General features: G+C 42.5%; 1 pseudogene; it reads right to left on the bottom strand.

Moving 5' to 3' along the window:
* Positions 1-563: 563 nt before the first annotated feature.
* On the bottom strand, positions 564-5,710 carry LOC109472415 (annotated as a pseudogene).
* Between the last annotated feature and the right edge of the window lie 290 nt (positions 5,711-6,000).

Here is a 6,000-nt window from a genome sequence, read left to right as displayed (position 1 = left end):
ACACTACTATATATATATATATATATATATATATATATATATATATGTATATTCATATTTTTGCATAATTATTCGGCTCATTAGGGGTGGTGGTGCATTTGCATATGAATGCGGCACCACACGCACCACCACCCGGATTGTACGACCCCTCCGACTTACATATTACTACTTAGTGATGAAATCCACGGACTTAGTCAGAACGCTCGCGGTGCCGAAAAAGCCGTGGATTTCACTACCAAAAGTGGTCAATTCTACGGCTAGAACTTAATTTTCACTGTGGTAATTTTTGTTACTTATTGGGCGATTATTGTGCCAGTATATTTCATAAACACAGCGTAACCACAAACTTTTCTGTCCAAGTTTCCTACAGAATGACGCCCCAGAATGCATTGGCGTTTCCGGTAGCGTGGGGCAGAGCAAGCCCTTTGTCTACAGGCCTCAGAAAACTCCAACCAGTGTTTTCTGTTATTTTGCATTTACTGGCAGAACGAAGTTTGACATATACTTGAGAAATAATGTGTTACATTAATAACTGACATGATCTTTTACGCTGAGATGTATGGCTGAATGTCCTTGGTACAATATCCTGACGAGACTGTGCCAACTGTAGCAATAAGCTTTTAATGCCGATACGTATACAGACGTTCCGATCAAATCAGTAATTACAGTAACTTACTAATAACAGTCCATCATGTTAAACTAACAAGTAACTGTTTATTAGAAGTAAATGCACCTGATGATATTATCATATTTGCATTGAGAAAAAATGTTATCAACCAAGGATCTCTTTGAACCTCCTTGTATCAACAAAGACGTTTCTCTCTCTCTCTCGTGATGTTAAACCAAGGTTTTGATAACATCACATTTCAGGCTCCACATTTGCATTAAGGATAGATATCATCAACAATTATGCTTCTCTCAAAGGCTAAATACTAGTATTACAACAATGGAAAGAGAAAACACCATTTGGGAATTTCATTGATAATACAAAAGTTAAACCAAAGTTTACAATCATGCAGTTGATAGTGTCACATTTGCATTGAAAAAAATATCAACAACAAACATCTCTCTTTCTCTCTCTCTTTTCTCTCTGTCAATGGCAAAATATTACAATAATGGAAAGAAAAACACAATAATTGCAATAACGCATTTGATAGTATCACATTTGCATTAAGGAAAACACTATCAACAATTGTGTTTCGGCACAAACATGCCGGGCAAAAGCTCTTTTACTATTCTTACTATTGGTAAGTCATATATACAGCGTTAAACATGAAGTTGCAAGTATGTCATTTCATAGGAAGCCCGATAAAAGAGAGGAGCTTATTTATCAGTCATTTTAGAGTTTAGAGATAGCATCAAAGTTGCGGATAGCAAGGAAGAGTGAAGCGTGGAAAACAAAGTTGGAGGGGGTCATATAGGAAAGCTGAGGCTGGATGCGGATGAGTCCAGAATTGGCTTGCTCGTTCACCTGGGAATTGATGGATGCCGCGATGTCAACAGACTGTTTGTACTCATCCATGCAATATCCCAGGGAACAGCCAATATGTCCTCGGAAATGGAAGCGATCTACCAGAAACTGAGTGCTACGGAAGAAATGAGGCTCCCTATTCAATGCATATTGGTGCAACTTGCATGCATTATCATATACAATGACATTTGGAGCCCTGCTGAACCTAGTACGGAAAATTTGAAAGGGATGGCGTGGTGACTCACAACTAGTCATACAATCAAATCCGTAACAAACACCATGGCGACAAAACATTGTAAAAATACCCGGGGTGAGTGACGGATGACCGTAGGATTCCTTCCTGCAGCTGCCTTGGCTACCGTTGGACTTCGTGTCAGCCTCGTACCTGGGAAGTCCCGTGTGCTGACTCAAGCCCGGGAAGAACGACAGATTGGATGGCACGGGGGGTGGGGGGTAGGCACTTGTTGGCGGCATGGCGACGTTGTTGAATGTCTTGTCCATGACGTTGTGGACACGAAGAAGTAGCCCTTTGATGTCATCTGGGATGTCCCCTCCTCCTTTGGTGATGTCACGGAGGCTGCTGAAGATGACTGGAGCTGATTTCTGAAGTCTTGCTGTGGAGTCAGCACAAGTCGTTAACCCGATTTCCCCTTATACCCAGCCTCCTAATCAGCTCTACCGCCTCCACATCTTCTCCAGTCTGCACGATTCCACAGACGGGTGAGTTCTTGGCCAATTCTGACAAGATCTTACGGTAGGTTGTCGGAGCGACCCGGCCGCCCCCCTCCGATCTCAGCCGCTTCACTACCCTACACAGTTCACGGTGGCCTTCTTTGTCCAGGAGGGAGACAGGGTTAGAAAGTTCCCTTTCTGAAAGTCCGTTTTAAATGCCGGCCTTCTGTCCCCTCTTCTCTCCACTAAGGCGTAACAGAAGGTCTCTGGCTTGTTTTGTCTTCACGAAGACCCTATCCGCATGGCTGGATCCGGCAACCTTTGGACTCGTGTCGTCGTTGTCCTCTGTAGCTTCCGTGGTGGAGGGCAGAAAATCCCGGCGGGACCCAATCGCCGTGCCGTCACAGACCACAGTCGTCGGTTCTGGGCCGCACACAGGACAACAGAAAACCTGCAGTAGACAAATTGTGAATGTTTATCTATTTATGCATTCATTTCTTGTTTATTTATTTCTTCTATGGATGTCGATGTTTTAGTTTACTAAGTATTGGCTAAGACAACTAGATTTCACATCTTTTACAAGTAGATGTCCTATTGTCTCAACACATGACACGATATGGTAAATAGCAACAAGAAAAACTGGTTATGTCACATTGTCAGAACCTTAGCACTTGATTGTTAGCACATGGCTTTATACGATACATTCAATACATTCTGTACTCATTGCCCTTGTCAGTTTGTCCTTGTCAGCAGCTCGGGTATGAAGTTGCAATAAAGAGTATAGCTACATGAAGTAAAAAGTCAATAATACGAGTACTTTATACACTTTTGAATGTAATTGGATATATTCCTTTCTATGAAATGTTAAGATTATCCGGATATAAAGTGATTAAAATATTCATGAAATAAGAATGCACACATACGTCATTCCAAGGTATGGCAAGCCGTCTAGCCCAAGAGTTCCAAGCCTTCCTCACCAGGCGGTAGCTGAGCGGTGACTGGGTTGTTGCCGTCTGCCGAGTCTTGTTGGCACTTCTCTCGGCAGCTTTCAGGGGTTTCCTGGCGTAGACCATATCATGCATGTATTTCAGGAGAAACCCGAAATAGAACATGTTTCTGGAAGAAAAGACAGTCACCCAACTTAGAATATGGTAATATGGTGTACAACAGGTACCAGGTACAACAAAATAGTACTACGATACATGTAATTTCGCGTGTCATGTATGATAATACAAATATATTTGTACTAGTAGTTAAGACCAATGGTTATTTAAGGCACCTTATGGAGCACCATACGAAATATTCTTACTTGTCCAAGTTATGCAGAAGGTCATCTCGCCCGTCGTACTCTCGGCGGCAGGAACAACCTCCGACAGTCGGTCTGTAGCACGCCACTCGATTGACCTCGCTGCCGTCGGCGATCTTGTAGGTCGTTATAGTCAGCTCCTCCATGTGGATGTGAACTTGGCCATGGCTCACCCATCCCTGTTCGATCGGATCCCTTCCATCCCAGCTGTTACCATGGTTCCGCTAGGCTGGAAACACAAAGCAATGTTTTGTTTCGCAAGGTTTATGGAATACACGGTATCAGCACGATGGTCTGAACATGTTTAAAAGTGCAACAGTATAACATGGCAATTTTGGGCATAAAATTGGTCCTAGCATAATGTTTTGAGCATCTATCTACCACAAAGCCTCAGGATTATCTGGACAATACTTGTATTGAGATACATATTATGTACATAACCTAGTCAATTTATTTAGTTACTTATTCTGGTTTAAATAGACCTTATAAGTTGGTATAATGTACTTACCTCTCATACGTCTCTTTCATCTCCGCCGGCCAGGGGTAGGGAATAGGGGTGAACGAGATGCTCTCGAATTCTTCTGTTGATTCGGACGCAAGTTGGAGAACTACCTCCGGTTCCACATTCCTCTCCTTGCACCAGTCATTGTAGAATTGGACATGGCCACAGCTGTGCCGTTGGTAGGGACATTGCTGACAAGTTAACTTGCCAGCACGTCCAACACGCTTCAGCAAACCTAAAATCAGACAAGACGGCCGATCAGATACAGACAATGATGTACTGTGGGATATAAACAGCTAATTCAACAGTCTCAATTCAACTCAAGTTTAGCATCACGAATAACTCTGAATGATCTGAAAAATCGATTGTTTATCTACTTTTAAACTAACCATATCTATCCCCGTCATGCACAGCAGCAAGAAACGGCACTGTTGCTATCTGTTGCACACTGTCCGCGTCCTCATCGTCATCAAACGGTTGGAGGTTGAGCTGTGCAGCCGCCTTAGCGTGAAGGCAGTAGTTGGTCTCCTCTCGCAGCTGCAAGTCCGATGGGTCCTCCACCTGAAAATTGTTATGATAACGCTGGATTGTAGTTTGATGTTAAAGTCATATATCTACATTTTAAAACGACCTTTTTTGCCTCTAACCGTTGAGTCAGAGCATTATAATCATTCATATATTCAGCTACTATATAACGAACGCAGATTCAACTATATTATATTAAACTGGTGTAGCCCATGTGATAACGACTTCTACACTTAATTATTTTACACTTTGATTACTGGTCATACATTGTACCTGTTTGAGTATTGCCTTTAACTATATAGTTTGGAAAAAATACTTACTATGTTGTCCATGTGAACTAAACGGTCACGGTTACGTTCTGCACTTGCACAGTTGCACATGTAGAGAACTCCGGAGTCCTCTTCACGCTCCGTGCAGATGCGTTTCGCTTCCACGAGGACGAAGTTTCGCAGAAGATGCCTCTCCTTCTCACTCCAGTCTGGATAGGCATAGCAACCGTCCAGGGGAAGCTTGAAACAACGCTGATTCAGTCTGACGTTTCGTGCGTAAGCAAACGCCTGATCGAATTCCCCAGGGAGGCTGAAGAAGAACAAAAATAATGTTGGTTAAAGCGATCATTATCATTATCAATGTTTACTATGCCCATTGATCGCTCGGCGTTTTTACCGGGACCCTAAATACGTGTATATCGAATTCAAAACGACTTTGCATCGAACGACTTTGCGTATCGAACAGGCCATGTATCGACTTGGGAAGGATTGACCAATGTAACAATTGCAAAGAAAAACACACGATTGAACATTTACGTCTATACTTGTAGATGTTTAAAAAATTTGGAAACAATTCTGTATCTGGCCTGGTTGTACGAAACAAGTATCCGTATCGCTAAGTACAGTATGTTTTATTTTAAAAAAACATGAAACCAAACTTTGCGCTATTTAGAGACAAATTGGATAAGACCATAGAAATAGACGAACACAATGAAAAATGGCAATATTGCTACATTGGATATAATTGTCATACATTAAAAATCTTGTTTATCTTCTTTATCCAGATTCGGAGCCTGAGGAGACGCAGCGTGTTGAGTCTTCCTCTACACGACTTGTTCTACCGCTCCCCGACGTGCGGTGGAACCAACTGAACAACGAGCAGATGAGAGAACTCATCCCCTGCTACACAAAACTGCTGACTGGGCGCGGTCAACCGGGCTGGGGAAAGCCGGAGTCGACGCCATCGTGGTGGCCAGAGGAAGTCTACCCCTGGAGCTCTATCGAGGAAAATGCTCAATCTGTCTCTTGTTGTCCATTCCCAAAGATTGCAAGCAAGCTAGAGTTGGCATATTGGAGGGCTTTTAAATGCGTATGTTGACAAGGGGATGGCATCTAGGCCAGGAAATAGCTCATTGTAACATAATAATAATGGTTTATTCGTCATGCATTCGTCACTTGTTCAGAATGGCAGGTTCCATGTAATTGGGACCTGAATTGCTCTGACAATTACATAATTGATTATTAAAAAGTTAGC

This window comes from Branchiostoma belcheri, unplaced genomic scaffold (genome assembly GCF_001625305.1).
Source record: "Branchiostoma belcheri isolate BF01 breed outbred unplaced genomic scaffold, Haploidv18h27 scaffold273, whole genome shotgun sequence".
NCBI lineage: Eukaryota > Metazoa > Chordata > Leptocardii > Amphioxiformes > Branchiostomatidae > Branchiostoma > Branchiostoma belcheri.
This window is presented reverse-complemented; position numbering and strand designations above follow the sequence as displayed.